Source organism: Neopsephotus bourkii, unplaced genomic scaffold (genome assembly GCF_033783945.1).
Source record: "Neopsephotus bourkii isolate Nb327-2 ecotype Australia unplaced genomic scaffold, CSIRO-AGI_Nbou_v1 NB_1373, whole genome shotgun sequence".
In the NCBI taxonomy this organism is placed as follows: domain Eukaryota; kingdom Metazoa; phylum Chordata; class Aves; order Psittaciformes; family Psittacidae; genus Neopsephotus; species Neopsephotus bourkii.
The window spans coordinates 2,192,416-2,212,041 of record NW_026901852.1 but is presented as its reverse complement, the minus strand read 5'-3'; the positions used below and the strand labels follow the sequence as shown (position 1 = coordinate 2,212,041).

At 45.0% G+C, this 19,626-nt stretch overlaps 1 long non-coding RNA gene across 6 annotated transcripts in view; it reads left to right on the top strand.

Moving 5' to 3' along the window:
* Nucleotides 1–19,626, top strand: part of LOC133219643 (uncharacterized) — an 82,993-nt gene that overhangs the window by 10,687 nt on the left and 52,680 nt on the right. For 5 of the 6 annotated variants that reach the window (XR_009727479.1, XR_009727476.1, XR_009727474.1 and 2 more), the window contains exon 2: nucleotides 18,266–18,428. The exons of the other annotated variant lie outside the window; for it this stretch is intronic. This is a non-coding gene — a long non-coding RNA (uncharacterized LOC133219643). The remainder of the gene's footprint in view (nucleotides 1–18,265; nucleotides 18,429–19,626) is intronic. 6 annotated transcript variants of the gene reach the window in all.

Below are 19,626 nucleotides of genomic sequence, written 5' to 3'. Positions count from 1 at the left end.
GTAGAGAGAAGATGCTCTGGCATTATAATGTTGGTCACCTGCTGCACACTACCTACTGCATTATCCAGTTATTTTGCTGAGGTGTCTGAAAAGACAAGTAACCCTGGTGAAAGATGCCCCAGTATGCCTGGAGGGGAAGGGAGTAACAATTTGAATGAAACATTTAAAGCTGTTTATCTCTGAGCCCAGAAAGCTAAGGCTCTGAGGTCAGCTAATTCAGCCAAGTGATGAGACAGTTTAGCACCAAATCCCTTTACTCTCATTTCATGCTGATCCTATCTCAGTATGAAGTGTGGTACCCCCTTCTGTGTCAACGAGCACAGAGGTATTAGTCAGGATACCACCCAGGGGGTGATGGAGAGTAGGTTCAGCAGGCATGGTGAGTGTGAGCAAATGAGCTGATCTCATTGTTTTCTCTCCAAGGGTTCTGCTGCCTTGTGCTGAATCAATTATTTAGGTTTCATGAATTAGTGATTGATTGATTAAAAGCCTCACTGTGAGTCCAGCAATTCACTAAACCCCTTTCTCGGCTGAAACACTTGCTCAAATACCAGTATAAGGGATAAGCCTTATTTTCTCAGCCGTTTCTGTTAAAGAAAGCTCCCCACCCCTTTCAACCTCCCAAACCAAGTATTTGAAATGGAAATGAGTAATGTCTGTTCTGCAGACATCCTCATATGAGAGGCATGGAACGAAATTATTATGGTCTGTTAGTGAATGCTGCTGTGTCCTATGTGTTGTACAGGGTCCTGCTTTCGCCAGTATTGGTGCTTGCTTGTGTATTGAGAGAGGGGGAAAAAAATCCATGAAACACAGTTACTGTCACCTTCATGGGCCATCTCTAACCGCAGCATGCTTAACAGACCACCCGAAATGCTACAGGTCTAGCTGTAAAATGTGACCTTAACATTTTTACTATAGGAGATACATTTCAGCTATAGCAGATAGTGTTTTAGCTTGGCAGGAGGTATGCAATACCTCCGTGAGGCCAGCCCCATGGAGCAGGCAGGGCTTAGTCATTCCCATGACCTAGAGGCATTTTGCTGCTTGCTGTATTGGAACTGTTTGTTCTTTGGGGTTTTATCTTTTGTTTGCCTACCCCTACTTGCTTTGGAAACAGCTTTGTAGGTAACCTTCAGCTCAGAGCATCCTCAGTGCAGGACAGACATCCTGTTGATCTGTCTCCCAGATATGATGTTTTCTGAAACTGGCTGTATACATTTGATCCTCCGACTTTAGCACTCACAAGGTAATATTGGTTATCACAACCTTCCTAAATCCCAAATAATGGGAAGAAAAAGTTGCATCAGGGCCATGTTTGCTTCCTGGAGCCCAGTGCTTGCTGTCTTGGGCTGCATTTTAAATCCACGTAAGTGAGCAGTGCTGGTGGTGCACTACACTGACCATTTGTCTGAAGTGTGGAACAGAGTTACCTCTGAGGAAAATAACTTTATGGGAGAGAAGCCAGGAGCAGCCATGAATAAATGCTTGAATGTGTTTCTGGACACTAGGATATTTACTGTGCAATGACTCCATAGTGAAGACGAGTATGCAGTAAATAGCTTCTGCCAGCAAGTACAAGTACTCCAAAACCAGCTGCTGTACTGGATCTCAGAAATAAGCTTTCTTGTTTTGACTAGCTTATCTTTAGAACCGTGCATGTTTAGTGGTGACCAGCCATATGTAGCAAGAAACACGTTTCTTGTCAACTTTTTTCTTCCTGGCCTCTTGGAGCTAGGATTTCAGAACCCTTGTGCTCAGCAGGTTCTTGAATTTGTTATCCTGCTCTTTGTGCCTGGAATTGAGTTTTTAATGTGTTGGCAGATGGTGTTAGAACAGTCAGGAGTTTGTCACCCACAGTTCCCTTGGTGCCAGTTGGGCATTTCTTCTAAGGAGCATTTTTCTTTTCTAATTCCACCATACTGCCGGCTTGCTTTTCGCTCTCCCCCAGCAGTAGCACATCCTGCAGTTTTGGGTATGTTACTGCTATCCCAGTTTGCGAGGTGGAAAACACTGACTTTCAAAATTGGTGCCCTTGTCCTCTCTTCCTCTTAGTTTCCAGTAATGTAAAACTCCATCAATGTTCTTTGCAACCTGTGATGCGTCTCCAAGTGGTTCACAGTTACAGTAGAGAGGAAGAGATTGGAGATACCTTAACTGGTTTGTGGGCAAAGCCTTAGTTGTATAGATGAAGCCTACAAATAAGCCTACAAGTTAAATCTATCAGCATGCTAGGCCAGGTTGCTCCAAGCCCCTGTGTCCAACCTGGCCTTGAACACTGCCAGGGATGGGGCAGCCACAGCTTCTCTGGGCACCCTGTGCCAGGGCCTCAGCACCCTCACAGGGAAGAATTTCTTCCTAATGTCTCATCTCAGTCTCCCCTCTGTCAGGTTAAAGCCATTCCCCCTTGTCCTGTCCCTACAGGCCCTTGTCAAAAGCCCCTCTCCAGATTCCTTGTTGGCCCCTTTAGATACTAGAAGACTGTTAAAAGGTCTTCTCCTCTCCAGGCTGAGCAAGTCTCTTGTTGAGAAATGCACCAAGGGCTATCTAGTCATCACAGGACCATCTTAGAGGGGATGATCCCAGTCCAGGACCAACTGATGCCTGTGTCTATGTAACGTTTATACCTGGCTCTTCCCCTGGTTCTTCAAGCTATGACCTCAGAATCCAGGTGCCAGGCTGGGCAGTCGCTGTTCCTGCAGCAGAACTGTAGCTGTAGGGGCATCTGTAGTTGCTGTCTGGGAGCTTTGTTCTGCTAGGGAGGAAATGCCCTTTTGTATTTGAAATCAGCACCCCAGTCGTGTCTTCAAATGCACATTAAGAAGCCTGTGTTAATGTGTCACTTGTACGTTAGGCAGTAAGCACAGTCGATTGTAAAAGGATTGTTTTACAAGAAACAGGGAAAATTGGAATTAAAATACATGTGGGCTTCTTCCTCCCTTGCAGTGTTTGCATTTCTTTGCTATTTCAGTTTTCCTACTGCATCTTATTTAAGCCATTCCCAAATAAGATTATGCATGTTAGAAGCTGGAGGTTAAAGCTATGCTGTGTTTACTTGGTTTTATTTATTCTGGATTTAGAAAAAGAACACCTACCAAACCCTTTCATTCAGGACTTTCTGTTTCATATTATGAAGAATGCTACTATGAACAGTTAGTTCCAAATTGGGATCACTCAGAAGGAGCCTTGAGAAACATTACTGGGTTTCTTGCTGTCTATAGAACTTCCTTGAACAATAATAGATCTGGGAGAATCAAGAGCTTTAAAAGCATCTATGTGGAGTTATTTGGTGTTATGGTCGTTTGTCTTTTGTCACTTGCATATTTGTGCTACTGTCTCGTTCTGGAACTGCTGTACCATTTTGGGGAGTGGGGGGAGATAAAACAGCAATGATGGCTTCAGGGGGAGGATGTGCATGTTTATTGCAAGCAGTTTTTCTCTGAAATGCTCTTCTAGCACCTGAGCTGTCATGAATGAAGCAGGAGAAACTAGCATTCGTTGTCTTGCAGGTGTGTTGTGGTAAGGTAAAAATGTACAATAATGTGAATTCTGTTCAAATATGGGGCTAATATGTGCCAGTTCTTGACTATGCACCTCTTCATCATTAATAGATCAAATGCTGATCAGTAGATCTTGATTTACACCATGTCTTCTGAGCCATAGGATGCATGTTATAGTATGTGTCTTAACTCCCTAACAGTGAGTTAGTTAGACCGTGGTCTTATCCTATCATGACAATGGTGTCTTCATTGTTGTTATGAGTGGGGAATGATTTGTATTGATGCTGAGATGTGGGACTTCTGTGTGTCTCCTCTGTCATCTCCTGTTGACAGTTACTCAGTTACCAACTGTTGATGTTTTAGCAGCTCTAGTGCAGGAACCGAAGTCCGTGTGAAGAAGGATTTGGAGGTACTTAAAAGGAAGGCGATGCAGAGGAATGGGACAGGAATGAGGAGATAACCGTAGGGAAACTTCCTGTTTGTAGCATGATGCCTTTGCTTGATCCTGTTGGCTTTGTTGCTTGGGTACTGAGCCAACATCTGAAGGGAGTAAAAGGGTTTAAGTTCTCCCTTGTTACTACAGAGTTTCTGCTCCAGGCTTCAGCTCAAGCCACATGAGGCTGCCTGCTAAGGTTTCTCTGCAATCTGAAAGTGGTCCATGACCCTAAGCTTCAAGCCATATTCATTGGCTATTATAAGAAGAGGGATTTTGGCTTCTAAGTTACCACACCCCATCTATTAGCAGTGATTAGAATTCCCAAGCACTTCGTGGAGTTAATCACATATTTAATCTGGAAGAATGACTTCTTTGTGCCTGGCCAGTTTCCAGCTCAGGCTGCTGATTTAGAATCGCTGATTTTAAAACCACTCATTTTCCTTAACTTATAAATGCCTTTAGAAAATACTTGTAGGGAGATGCTTGGGGGAGATGAAGTGTAATACCTTGTTGTTATTATTTCATGGCATTTTTCTGCCAAGTTTACTTCTGTAATATAGTTTGTTCTTTTTGTAAGACTCTGAGCATAGAATGGAATCAACAGATGTCATTCAGTAGAGTTCTTCCATTACTCAAATGATGCAGATTTAACCAATGCTAACTTTATAGCCTTGTAAGTTTATACACTTCTGTTTAGAATGAACAATCTATCAAATCCAACTACTGCATCCCTTTCAAACCTAATTGTCTGAACCAAAGGAAACATCTGCATTGGTCACTTCTCACTTTCAGCATCAAGCTGGGCATTTGTGAGTGAACGATACATGACATGCATGTGAGTGATACAGGCAGTCCTTCCAAGGAAGGTGTGATGTTCATAACTGTTCTCTGAACACAAAGTGGGTAAGCTTACACAGCAAGAGTTAATAGAGTTTGATATTCTTCAATAATTTTCACATTTTTCTACCAGGCTCCAAACAGATTGAGTTATTAGATTATTAGTATGATAATATGCAATGGCACTGAAATCCCTGCTTTGTAGCTTGGGGCCAACCTTTGACTCTGCCATTAATTAAACACACACAGTGTGACTGTGTACTCCCTGGGTTCTGAGCTGCGTGGCTGAGGGGTTTTGGTATAGCAGAACAAGCTGCCAGGGTACAAGGGGCGCATCCTGCAGTGCTGAAGGTAACGAGGGGGACCACAGGACCGGGGCTTGGATGTTTCCTGTTTCCCTGGAGCTGGGAGTCTGTGTGCCTCTGTCCCCAGGGCCCTGGGCTATGCCGGCAGAAGGGAGAGCCCCTCGGAGGTGCTGCTGTCACTAGATGGTGCCTTCAGCCCAGCAGTGAGGGCTTGGCAGGCAGCAGCAGGGCTTCAGAGCCTGCCGAGACAGCTCCGTGCCAGCGCCGGGTTAACGCAGGGGTTAAAGCAGCTCGGCACCGCTTTTAACAGCCCTGCTCGGAGCCCTGAGCAGAGTTTCCTCCTGTCCCTCCCTCTCTCCCCTCCTTCTGAAGATGCTCCTTCCAGGCTTGTTGCCCTGTTGGCAAATGAGGATGGATGTTAAAGTGTATTCTGATCCTCCTTAGTTTTTCTTGGAGTCCTGGGAGTGTTATCCCTCTGCAGTTGCCACCTGCTTTGCCCACCCCTTAGACTGCACTTGCTTTCTAGGGAGCTGGATGTAAACTGATTTCCCTCTGTACTGGATTTGGCTGGGATAAAGTTCGTTTTCTTCATAATGTCTGCTATGGGGCTACGGTTTGGATTTGTGCTGGGAACAGTGCTGGTGACGCAGGGATGTTTTAGTTACTGCTGAGCAGCTTACACAAAGGCTTTTCTGTTTCTCACCCCACCAGCATGTAGGCTGGGGGTGCACAAGGAGCTGGGAGGTGAAACAGCCAGGACAGCTGACCCCAACTGACCAAAGGGATATTCCCTCCCATGTAGCATCATACTCAGTGTATCATGGAATCATAGAACGGTTTGGGTTGGAAGAGACCTTGAAGCTCATCCAGTTCCAACCCCCTGCCATGGGCAGGGACACCTTCCACTAGACGAGGTTGCTCCAAGCCCCTGTGTCCAACCTGGCCTTGAACACTGCCAGGGATGGGGCAGCCACAGCTTCTCTGGGCACCCTCAGAACCCTCACAGGGAAGAATTTCTGTCGAAGAGCTCATCTCAACCTCCCCTCTGTCATTTTAAAGCCATATAAAGCTGGGGGAAGGAGGAGGAAGAGGGTGGACTTTTGGAGTTAAGGTGTTTGTCTTTCCAAGTAACTATTACATGTGATGGATCAATGCTTTCCTGGGGATGGCTGCTGATGGAAAGTGGTGAAGGAATTCTTTTTCTGGCTTCACTTGTCTTCATGGCTTTTGCTTTACTTATTAGCCTGCCTTTCCCTCAACCCAGGAGTTTTCTCACTTTTCTGATTCTGTCCCCATTTGAACACGGGGGGAGAGAGTGAGCAGCTCTGTGGTGCTGAGCTGCTGCCTGGGGCTAAACCATGACACTCCAAAAATGCTTTTCACATCTTCACATTGAAAACCTGCAGTATCTTGGCTAGTTACAAAGTGTGGTTCCAGTGGGCCTTGCTCCTCCACTGAGACCTGCTGCCCAGACAGCACAGGTCTGGCTTTGGCTGATGCAATGTTTGTTATAGGCAGTAGAATACTTGGCTATACTAACACCAGCTTGTGGAAGGAAGCAGTTTATAAAACACATTCCTCTACAGAAGGAAGAAAAACTGTGGGAATTACAGGTGGATTTGCATCCTGAAGGCAGTAACCTCCAGCTGCAAGTCTGTCACCAGCAGTGACAGTGCAATGCGTGTTTTGGAGCAGTGATGCCTTGTTGTCAGTGACAGCAAATTAGTAACGCAAAGTTGTCAAGGCTTCCTTTACTGATGCCATAGGCTGTAGAAGCTCAAAATATGACAGCTTTCCCTTTAGAACTAGCATATGGCTGCTTGTTCATTTCCATCTCTCATTTTGAAAGGACTTGCCATGTGTGTTTAAGGCCGTCAATCATGGTCTAAGTTTTAGAAACAGAAGTGAGCTATGAATGTGAAATGCGTGTTTTGACCTCCAGCATGTGATGGCAAGTTGATGTGTGGGAGCCTTGGGAGAGATGCACAGTATTCTTAGTCATTTTGTGTGGCTCTCTAATGTTGTTTGAGAGTGCTAAGCCAGAAGCAAGCTCGGGAGTGAACTGGTTTTCCAGAGGCTGATCAGCAATAAGCTGCTGAAATTCAGACCTCGCAAATGTGTTTAAAATCAGGTGCTAAAGTTGGTTCCTTATGAATCTCAGATGTGCTGGTTTTGGTGTCTTTGGCATGTTTCAAAATGATCACATTTTCTTTCTCTTCCCAAGCTCTGAATCTCATCTAATGGGTGCTTCTTGCATGTGGTTGAAAGTGTTCTTGACCTCTTCAGATCAGGTCTCACTTTCTGTTGTGTAAGAAGAGCCAATTGCTTAGGCTGAGAGTTTGAAGTCTCTACTGACCGGCTAAGACTTCTGGTTTTGGAAAGCAGGAGAGTTTCCCTTGCTGAATAACTTCTGGCCCCATGCGAGTTGTGAAACAGCATCAAAACAGGCTTTTAGTAAATAGCTGAGCATAAAAATGAGGTTTTCATTTGTATTCACGCTTACCGCAGCAATGCAATGGAAAGAAATGATGACATGAAGGAACACGTGCCTGTGCTTTTAACATGGGGAGGTATTTCTATACTTGTCACTTTGCTTAGCTCTGTCAATACCTTTGAAAGGGTTTCAGTGTCCTTAGGAACTTGTCTTTTTAACCAAAGACTAAAATACAGAACGAGTGCCACTAGGAACTGAGTATCTGGGTAGGGAGCGATTGTGTATAGGCCTTGTTTCAAGAAGTGGGTGGTGTAACCCACAGTGCCTGCAGCATTTGTCCCAGGTCACTGTACAGCACTAAACAGTAAAGCAGAGCTTGGGATTCAAAGAGAGGATGTGGTTGCTTGCTTGGTCCCTTGGCTTCTGCTTGCATGAAAATCTTCCCTAACCTTTTCTTAGTTAAGGAAAAAGAAAAGAAACAAAAAGTGGTTGAAAGCAGAAGAGAATTGGTTTGGGGAGGGGAGGAGGGAGATCTGTTTGGCAGCTGTTTGAAGTCCTGCTATTAGCTATTGTTACGAATCGCCTTTGTCTGCAGAGCACTGAGAAGAAAGTGAGCTGAAGCACCTGTTGCTAAAATCCCACCTTGCTTTTCTGAGACCAAAACAAGCGAAACAAGTAAAAGAGGGAGTGAAAGGATAAGCCAAAGGCAGGAAGTGGAGCTTCTGTTCCAGTCGAAGGCTTTTTGCCACCCATTGACTGGGAGGAGGAGATGGCATAGTACGTCTTTGATTTGGGTGAGTAATGGAGTGGCAAGCAGTGATTTAAAAACTGCTCCTCTAATTTCATCTGATCTCCTGAATGATTACCACAACCCTTTTTTCCCTCAAGCTTTATGTTGTGCTCCCTAAAACACCCCAAAAAGTGGGATGGGCGCAGAAGTTGGTTTTGGTTAGCAATGAGGTCTAATATCTGATTCGAGTTTTTATCCTCTTGTATTTCATATTTCCAGCCACCATATTAATGTAATGTATCAGTAAACCTTTTGTCTGCACTAATTTAGTAATCTGGTTTTCTTTATATAACTCCCGCAGTGCTCAATTGGTAAAATGATCTGTGATGCTCTAGGAAATAACTCTTGTTTTCAATGCTACAGCTGCTACGTTTTGTTTTTGCAATGGTGGATTAGGTTTTGTTTAAACAAACTGTTGGTTCACCTCATTTAGTCTTCACTCCTATCAATTTCTCCCTGTTGTATCTGGAGCTCAGTAACTTAGTTGAGCTAAAAGCTGCCATTCAGCAAGCACCCTTTTTGGTGCTGGACTTAATTTGGGCTATTCCTTGGGATAAGCTTTTCCTAGTGGATAATGCCTTATCTGTAAAAAATGCCTTGTCTGTAATCTGAATAATCTGACTTAATTTGGCCTGTTGCTTTTGTTGTATTTCTCTCTTCTAGATGGAGAAAGCCCCCCCTTGATACCTAGTATTATCCTTGAGAGGGGCAGTGTTGAAACTGGGAGCTAAGGGTTGTTACTGGCCTGGGAAGTAGGGATGGGGGTGTAATATAGGTGGGGAGGGCTCATGCTCAGTGCAGTGCTGCACTGGTATCGCCTAATGGGGAAGCAGGAGCAGCACGTCGCCTACAATGCAAGGTCCACTCTGTTTTTCCTTTTATCCCTGTCTACCACCATTAGTTTTCCTGTCAAAACTGGAGTAGGTAGTGACCCAAATATGCAAATATCAGCCTTCCAACAGAGCAGTTCTCATCGTAAGCTTTGCAGATACTTACACCTCATGGGAAATGGAGAGGCTGAGTCTTGTTTTGGTCATTGATGTCTTAATATTTCACCACTTAGGTTTTAGCAGATAACCGTGCCTTTTTGCTCTGTGCTTGCAAGGAGATCTCCTGCTGAGTCTCATTTAGCCTCTTCCTGGCCCTTCCTAATGGTATGTGAAATAAAAAATCATGGCTAAATTCAGGTGATTGGTTAACTGGACTAATTAATTTTGTAACTAACCTAAGGGAAAGACCACTTTTATCACATTACTGATGCTGCTGTGCTTGTTGCACTACATGCATTTTGCCACCGCTCTCAAGTGCAGATGATGCATCATCCTTATCCTGGTCAAACATCTATCGCCATCCTTTTGGAAGCAAAAGGTGCTTCCTGTCTTTTGTTGGGGTCAGATGAGTTTACTTCTCTGAAATTAGGCTTAGATTTAAGTGTAGGTGAATTGCTCTGAGTACCTAAAAGGGCTGAACTAAGACTTTTAGAGGAGGTGGTTATGGTCCCTGTAGCACCTGTAAAACCTGGGGATGTTTCCTGCAGAGGGAATACAACTTACTGTGAGGTTCATTGTGGACTTTGAGGTTCTGCCTGTGAAGGAGCTCCTCTGCAAGGCAGGAGATGAGCTGGGAACAAAGTGAACCTCTGAATCTAGGGATATGGGTAGGAGAGGAAACAGTGTTTGAAGCCAGGTGGAAAAAAGGAGGGTATATTCATTGCAGAAGCATCAATTTGGCTTGTAATTACAGTGGGTATATTTTGTACTGCTTCTTACTCTTTGATTCATTGTTTGCAATTACAAGCTGCAGTTAACAATTCTAGGCTGTTTTGCATGCAGGATTCGAACCAGAGCGCCGGGCTCGCCTCTGTGGAGCCTGATGGAATAGGTAATTATTTGGGTCATCTATATTCCAAAGAACAAAGTACAGGCAAGGAAGGAACAAAGCTATTTTGGTTATCACTAGTACAATGTAATCCCTTCTACAAATAATTACTGGTTTCCACCTGCTTCTCTTGGGGCTTAAACTAATTGCTGCGTTAGCAGGCTACAGGCTGAGTTCAAAAGGCTGGTGCTTCCGCAGCTGGTTCTGGAGGCAGTGAAAAGGAAGGATTTTGGGGATTATATTGCTGCAAACCCTTGACATGAGCAGTCTGGTCGATTTTTTTCAAATGAATAGCTCTTGCAGGTTATTGATAGCTGCCTTTTTTGGTTTGTCAGCCATTTTCTGCACCCGGTGAAGTGTTGCTTCTTGCTGTCCTTTTGCATAGTCCCTGCCAGGAGGGTTACTGCTCATTTTCAGCTCTCCAGTGAATATCTGCAGAGCCTTAGTGACACTAAGATTTTACAGGGCATTGCCAATTTGTGAAGCAGGAGCTAAGTGCCAAGCTCTGCTGCTGAAGGGATATTGTGTGCTGCACAGGCAGGGAGCAGAGAAAACGTACAGCAGAAGCAGCAAAGATGAGCACATGGTGTAAAATACACCAGCTTTACCTGATGCTATCATGCGTCTCTCAGCAGCGTGGGTATACTCAGGGTTTTGGGGTGCAAAGGAATAACACTGTGGGGTGCTCCTCTTCAGTGTCACATCCATGCTTGACATGCAGGGTAAATATTCCCTGAGAATCCAGCACTACCTCCATAGTCATGAAGGGCTTTGTTTGGAAACAGTGATGCACCACCAGCGTGGATCAACACTTGTACGTGGTTTCATGTAGTCTGGGAAAGGGTGGAATACTGTAGTAACTTGGGAGCTATTTTGGACTCTTGGATAAACACCATTTAGACTTGTGTAAATCTGGAAGTGTTATTTCGACAAAAGTACTGTTTACACAAGTGAATGTGCTTTATTTTGGTGTGTGCTTTATATGTATTTGATCAGTCTGCATACAGTTTACTTAGACTGTACCTCTAATGCTTTCAAGACATCTAGACCACAGGTTATAGTGTATTTTCAGTTTGATCTCCGACTTGGGTTCGAGACAGACAGCGCTTAATGGATTGAAATCATCTAATGTGAGTAACTTCGAGTGGCAGATTGCCTGACCTACTTCTCCCTATAGTCAGGGTAGTCACACAGGAGAGAGACCTTAGGTGTTTAACCCATTGGGTTAGGGGCTCTCTGCTGAGGGAAAGGAGTATATATACCTAGGGTAATAGAATCATAGAGTGGTTTGGGTTGGAGGGGCCCTTAAAGCTCATCTGGTTCCAACCCCCTGCCACAGGTGAATATTGTTTCCAGATGTGTTATTTGGTAGGTGCTTGGGACACTGCCCCTCACACCCATGTTAAAAAGCCCATAGAAATGTTGCTCTTCTGCTCTGTATTCCTGTAATTACATTTCCTACTAGTGGCCCTTGGATTCCCCTGAGAGTCAGGAGTAGCCTGTGTAACATCCAGTGACCATTCTTGGCAGTATAATACTCAGTCATGTAATGAATATAGCAAAGTAATTATTAATTACAGGTCAGAAGGAGGTGGCAAGTAATGGTAGAATTCACACTTTGTATTTTGGTTTTGGTGTGTTTTGTGCGCATGTCAGCGACCAAGGGACACCAGAATAGTCCTGTCCCACCCCTCGCTATTCATCCCTTTTATCCGTAGAAAAAAAGGCATTATTTTTGTTTTCTTCCCAATAACTCTGTAAAATTTCGTTTTTTTTTTTTCCTGATTTTGCAGAAAGTTGCCTGGGAAATGTTTAGCAATTTTTGGTTGAACTACTTTCATTTAGCCCAAGTTCCTTGAGACTCCTTCACCCAGCCTCTGATCTCAGAGCTTGCTTGTCACTGTCCTTCACAGTTACCCCCATCTGTGTCTCTGCAACTATTCCTCTTTGTTGGTTAAACTCGTTTTGGACTGATTGCAATGGGAGTAGAATGAGGGCTGGTGGACAGTGCCATAGGAGACAGCTCCTCTGAGTGGCTCTGCTTTGTATAATTTATTGCTTTTCAAGTGTTTTGTGCATGTGAGAGATAAAAAGGAAATGCTCTGTGGGCTGTCTCTTTGCTTGGTTTGCAAAGAGGAGAATTAGGTTCAAAAGGAAAAGGTACAGTCAGCCTATGGCTGAAGCATCCAATAGTAGCAGCTGATGACAGGTAGGAATCAGCAAATGTTTATCTACCATCGTTAGCAGGTACTAATTCCTACCATTTTAAGCAGTCATCTCTTTGTCTTTTCCCCCTGTTGACATGATCAGACAAATAGCAGTAGATCTGATCCCGTTTGAGGCTGTGTCAGCATTGAGTGTTGAGACTCCAAAGGTACACTGTCTTCCAGGGTGCAGTGATGTTAAAAATAACTCTCTTCACAAGCTTTATTGCTGATGACACAGCAGCTGGCACTGTGGTTCCTCGGAGGGTAACGCCGTGAGAGGTGGTGGTTGTGTGAGCTGTGATGGCAGGCTTTCACAAACTGGGGAACCCTGGGCTGCCTCACGCTGTGCTGAATCCTTGGAACACTAATTGAGGACTGGTATGACTTCACACCCACTGCTGATACTGCCTGTGTGGGGTTTGCAACCCCCACGAGGAACACATGAGTAAGATCCCAAACAGAGGAAAAGAGTCAAATTTAAGCCAATGCCAATTAAATAACGGGACAAATCTGGCCCTGATGTCTCTGGCTCATGAGAAAGCAAAGCAGTCACTTCACTGTTCAGCTGTCAAATAACACACTAAATAGCTACCAAAATAGCTCAGTAGTCATCTGAGCCTCCGAAGAGAGGCTGACACATCATGGCGTGTGCTGAAGCAATTAGGCACTTGCTCCACTGAACTGTGCCATTAGATACTGAACCATGAGGGTGGTGAATATATGATATGATGCCTCGCTAGCTAATGAGGGGAGGAGCCCACAGTGAGTGTGGATGCTGTGCTGCTGCAGGTGTGGGCTGTTGGGCAGGTGCCACAGCTGTATTACTGAGGTGTTGGTATGGCTTTAGCTCCCCGTGAACCCCAGCTTTGAGGCAGACTGGGATGGTGGAATAGAGCTTCTTGAATCCTTTTAAAACATAGAATGGTTTGGGTTGGAAGGGACCTTAAAGCTCATCCAGTTCCAAGCCCCTGTGTCCAACCTGGCCTTGAACACTGCCAGGGATGGGGCAGCCACAACTTCTCTGGGCACCCTGTGCCAGGGCCTCAGCACCCTCACAGGGAAGAATTTCTTCCTAATGGCTCATCTCGATCTCCCCTCTGTCAGGTTAAAGCCATTCCCCCTTGTCCTGTCCCTACAGGCCCTTGTCAAAAGCTCCTCTCCAGCTTTCTGTTTGCCCTTTAGGCACTGGAAGCTGCTCTAAGGTCTCTTCTTAAGGAGCCTTCTCTCCTCCAGGCTGAACAAGCCCAGCTCTCTCACGCTGTCCTATGATGTTTCTGTGATTTTCCAGCAGTTTGGGTTTTTTCCCTTCTTATGTCCTAACACTGCATTTCCTGATCTGTTACCACCTGTGGTTTTTGCAGATCTCTGCCTGGGAGGCTGAGGGAGGCTTTGGAAAAGGAGGAACGTGACCTGAAATGGCAGGTACACAGAACTGTAGATATATTGAGGAAGCAAGATGGAAGGCTCAGCATGGCTTCTGTGTGTGTGTGTGAGATGCAGTTTTGCTCTGGTCAGAAGTCTGGGCAGTGCCAGCTGAGGGCAAGTGATGGGAGGTGATCACAACAGGATCTGGAGCTGGATCAGAGGCAGGAGGTAGAAGTGTTCTGGAGAGAGGTGCGAGGGCTCTGAGTCAAACAACAAGATGGATTTGGGAGCCTGAGCTGTCAGGGGTTGGGTGGAAAGAGCTTAGGAAGAAAGAGCAGACCAGGTTTACCTTTATTTGTGTGTTAACCTGGCTTTTGGGAAGTGGTGGTGAAACAGGCAGTGAAAGAAATGGAGTTGTAGATGTGGTGAATGGTTGAAATAGAGTAGTGAAGGTTGCAGAAGTATGGATGATATCCAGGTTTCAGGTTAAGCTCAGTGCTGAAGTGAATTCCAGATCAGCTTAAGAAGTGCTTAAGTGTGGCCACCACATTTTCCACACCTACAGAGTAGTCTGAAGTTCCTGGGATACTTTTCAAATCCAAGAGCTGTGGAGTAAATACTCAGAACAAATTATAAGCAGCAGGTTTTTGGTTTATTTTGGAAACCTCTTGTAGTCTCACTGGTCCCATTGCAGGTTTAGTCAATACAGCCTGTGATACCACCTCTCTGATGTCCCTGCGCACTGTGTGAAGGTCTCTGACCTTCTCATACCAAAGTAGCTGTTGTAAGGGCACTGTGTACTGAGGTGCTGGTTTCAAACAGCTCCATGCACACAAACAGCATTCCTGATGCCCTGCCAAGCTCCCTGCTTCGGTGGCATCGTTCTTCCTTCTGTGACTAATGCAGGTTGTCAGGGATGCAGCGTCTTCCTGGGCATCCCCCTGTAAAAGGCTTTAGAAACTCCATTTCCTCTGGCATAGGCTTGTGAGGGTTTTAAATAAGATGACACATCTCTGTCCCAGATGGATCAATATTTGAGTTGCTTTTGGGTCTGCCTGTCGCAGAAGAACAGGTAGATAAATGGCATGAATTTCTAAGGAATATTCACAATGCCAGCTGCCAAGGATGTCACTTCTGAGCGCAGCATCTGCTTGGGTGCGATGCCTCCCTTGGAGACCTCTGAGTGTGGGATGTGTGCGTATGCTGATGGGAGCCCCTGGTTATGAGGTGTGTGTTTCAAGTGAATGAGTGGCACCTTCAGGGCATTGCAGCGCAGGTGGAGATGGGAATTGCTTCCAGTGGGGAGCCTCAGCTGGAGTCTGTGAATTATAAAATCCTCATGGGGAAGAAAACCCCTCAATGCCTGCTAGAGCTGTGCCTGCTTCCACTGATAATACACAAGGATAATATGCAAGGTATTAGGTGTTATCTGAAGGTGTATGGGGGGGGGGGGGCGGGGGAAGTCATAGAATTAAAATCCCAGACTGGTTTGGGTTGGAAGGGACCTTAAAGCTCATCCAGTTCCAACCCCCTGCCATGGGCAGGGACACCTTCCACTGGAGCAGGTTGCTCCAAGCCCTTGTGTCCAACCTGGCCTTGAACACTGCCAGGGATGGGGCAGCCACAGCTTCTCTGGGCACCCTGTGGCAGGGCCTCAGCACCCTCACAGGGAAGAATTTCTTCCTAATGTCTCATCTCAATCTCCCCTCTGTCAGGTTAAAGCCATTCCCCCTTGTCCTGTCCCTACAGGCCCTTGTCAAAAGCCCCTCTTTCCAGATTCCTCGTAGCCCTTTCAGGCATGGAGCTGCTCTAAGGTTCCCCTGGAGCCTTCTCCTCTTCAAACTGAACCAGCCTGGCTCCAGAGCAGAGGTGCTCCAGACCTCAGAGCATCTTCATGACCTTCTCTAGACTTGCTCAAGCAGGTCCACATCTCTGTCTGGAATAGCTGTAATACAGTCCTTAAAGAAGTCTGTGATGGTGGGCTGTAGTGCTGCAATCCATTTAGAAGTCTTCAGAAGTGATGTGTGGTGGTTTCTGTTTTTTTCAGTATCACTATAATACTCTGTTGGTGAGGATACTTTGGGTTGTTTCTTATCACTTGATCTATTCTCTATTGAGAAGGTTTCCTGGGCTTGGAGATGGGAAGCACAGGCTTGACCAGAGCTTGCTTAGCTCATTGGGAACCCCCATGTCAAGTTCATTGTGACTGTGTGTATGTGAGGTGCTGGGAACAGGGGAGAGGTGGGTGGCAGGGACATGTGGGATTTGCTTTCCTGGTCATCCTTGGTAGGCTGCTACTTCATGAAGCTTGGATTGCAAGTGTATGTATTTGTATGGATGCCTACACCTTAGAAGCTGCTTGACAGCCTGATTTCCCATAGTCCTCTGATGTGTTTGTGTGTCAATTAAGCCAATGGCTTTTGGGCTGGAAATTGCCCCAAACACACAACTACATTTATAGCTCCCCGCTTAGGAAATGTAAATTAATTTGAATCTGAAATTTGGGAAGGCTCATCTGCATTTAGCCTGACAGGTGATGTAGTGTTGCTTGGAATTGTCTTTGTAACGAATAAAGCGTGTTTGGAAAGGAGTAGATCACCATCTGGTTTGAGTTTTGAAGTCTGGCAGGCATTCCTAGCAGAAAGTGGATGCTGTCCTTCTGGTTTGATGCCTTGATTATGTCTGTGTAGCAAGGTGAGCTCTGAACTTGTAGTCAGCTTGTGTTGAATAGTTTTCCCCTGACCTTCATCTGCACTGGCAAATGAATACAGGAAGAAAGAAAAACTACTAGGAAAGAACCAATCCTGGAACAGCTGTAGGGGAAGGAGTTTTAAATGATGGATGCCAAAGGCACTGTTCATTTGCAGCTGGGTTTATTGCAAACCTGTTTAACTCAGGAATGCTGTCCCTCCATATCCAGCACTTTGGCAGTTGCAAAGTTTATGATGACCTGGCTGCCTGTATGTCACCTGTCTGTCAAAGACGTGAAGGTGATTTCAAGATTGAGGTTACCTCTCCCAGCTGCTGCCTATGAGTGTAAGAGTGTGGCGCTTTCATTTAGTTACTTGCTTTTAGCAGATTTAAGGCTGTATCTTGCCTGAGCAGGGAAAAATGAGAAATGTTACCTCCTCATCGTATCTCTGCAAGGAGGATGCTCTTCCTTTGGAACAAGCTGCTTGATTCTTTGACTTAATTCTGTAGCCAGTGTGTGGGGCAGGATGTTTGCAGGGCTCCAGTTAGGATGTTAAAGCTGGTCCAGATCCATGGGTTACCTTCTCAGGCACAGGGACTGTTGCAGTGCAGTTGTGGTGTAGATTAAGGGACACCAAGGACATGAGCCTCAGTGTTAAGCAGTTCCCAGGCAAAAGGAGAGAAACCCAACCAGGGAATCTCCCAGCACCTTCTCCACAGCGGCTTTTACCAGGGAGCTGGTCTTGGGCAGCAAGCTGAGCCAGGACTGTTGGGCTGTGCAGCTGTTTCATCAGCCTTTGATAAAGACCTGAATATTTACTTACTGATTTCATATCTCTGTATTCAGCCTAGTTCCTTCCAGTTAGCTGATGCATGTAACAAAGCAGTAGTAGCACTTGTGGCAATGATTTGATCCTGGCTCCCAGCATTTTTTCCTTACTGCTACGCATCAGCTCTGCTCACTTCCCAAAGAGCCCTGGCATGCTGCTCTGTAGGACAGAGGCAGAGGCTTCTTCCTGAAAACAGGTTATTTCTATACTTAGCAGGCTAATTTGTCACACATCATTGGATGTAATGTAAAGGGAACAAAACTCTGCTTATCTTATCTACCTACATGTTAAAACATTAGGGTTTTTTTTGTCTTTTAAGCATAAAACTAAGAGTAAACTACTCGCAGGCTTACCTAGAAGGCTGTAGCTATTAGTAAGTCATTAGTATTCCATTTACTTGTTTTATTCTTTCTAAGCAATCATTTTATCTTACTGGGTCATCAGTTTTGGAGCAATTTCTTGACTCTAAAGCTACTATTCTCTTTCAGGCACATTCATTGCATGTATCTCATATTCTCAAAGATGTAATTGTTAGAGAATCAGACAGTGTCATTTGCTCAGCATTTTTCTTTGCATTATTTTTCTCCTAGCAGTGCAATAATTACTAATTATTACACTACTTGAAGCAGTTATTCAAGGGTTGCTTTCCATTCCGAGCTGGCTGATTTTGCAGCTCATTCATTCAGCTATTGAAATTCCACCAAACCTATGGGAAGTCTCCTGCTTTCACAACCTGCCCATCCTATTATTCCCAGGGTATAAATGACCTTTTCTGTACAGAAAACAAGATACCTCTAAATTGCTAGAAAGGAAATTAGAGAAAATTAGAAACAACTCTGATTTTGTTATCCCCCCCCCGTCTGATTCCTTGTAATTGTTCTTTGCATAGAACATCCCCCTTGATGCTCTGCACTGGGAGTTGATAGCTCCTATAACCCTGCATTTTTTTGCAGTAAGTATTTGAGATGAATGTCACTGAGTATCTGTTTTAGGAGCTGGAGACAATATTCCACACAGATCAGCCCCTCTGGGGTCTTCTGCAGCTGCATGGGTCTTGTGATGGGCTGAGCTGTTCCTCAGGGAGAGGAAAACGAAGGGACAGCCATCAGAACCTCTACCCTTTGATCTCTGTAGTCTTTTCAGGACATTATTCAGGTATATATCCTGGGCTTTATTGTTCTTTATTGCTGCTGAGGCTTTTCTTTGCTTCCCATCTTTTGGTTCCTGCCCGAGCTATTTGCTGAGATCCTGCCCTCCTGTATAGTACCCCTTTTTATTTCCTCATGCCTCCCTCATCACCACTCTGTTGCCTCACCCTTCAAAACCTAGCTTAATCTGTCTCTGCAATGAGCCTCTAAGAAGAAATCTTGGTCATATACATGCTTATAGCTTCTATGTACTAACTGTGTAGTATGGAATAATAATTAATAGAGATGTGTGGGTGGTCAGGATCACCCGTCAGCCAAAAACAAATGTTTCTAGGATCAGTGAGGTTGGAAATGACCTTCAAGATCATCCAGCCCAACCATTCCCCAGCACTGCCAAGGCCACCACTAACCCATGGCACTGAGGGCCTCGTCTACATGGTTTGTGAACACTTCCAGGGATGGTGATTCCACCACTGCCCTGGGCAGCCTGTTTGAAGTACTAGCATGAATGGGTTTGGCTCAGTCTTAGCTATGGCAGTGTTTCACAGGTCAAGAGTTCCTGCTCTGGTGAGTGACCTGTTTGGGCTTGGGCACATGACATGCAAAGTGCAGACAAACTGTAAGCCTCAGTTTTACCGCATAATCTGAAGCTCTGTGGCAGTTTAGTTTTGGCAAATATTGCCTACTCCAAAACCTTGAACCACTCAGCACATGAAGAAAGCACTGCCAAGGCAGCTGGAGATGAGCCCTGGCCATCCCACCCTAAACCTTGTTAAGTGCCTCTAATAGCAAACTGATTAACCATCACAGTTTAGGCATTTGTACTGAACTGCTGACATCCCAGGTGAATGAACAAGTTAATAAGGTTTCCTGATTTATGTATTTGTCTGTGTATTTTAAGTACGAGGCTTTTATCTCCATGGCGTTTGAGTTGCCGCAGAACAGCACTGTTCCTCATCCTGTATTTACAGTCACCTAATTAGTGTAGGAATTTCTTATACACAAGACAACTGATATATCACTTCTATCCTTATTGGCTTTGTAGATCTATTTAGGCAGGCATAGATTTCTACTTGGGGATATAGAGCCAAGCAGGTTGAAAAAGACCTTTAATATGACCGTGTATTTCGGAGGTGACGGTTCTCACTGTAACTGTTCCTGCAGCTCGGAGCTCTGCCAAACAGACTTGAAGTCATCTTACTGAT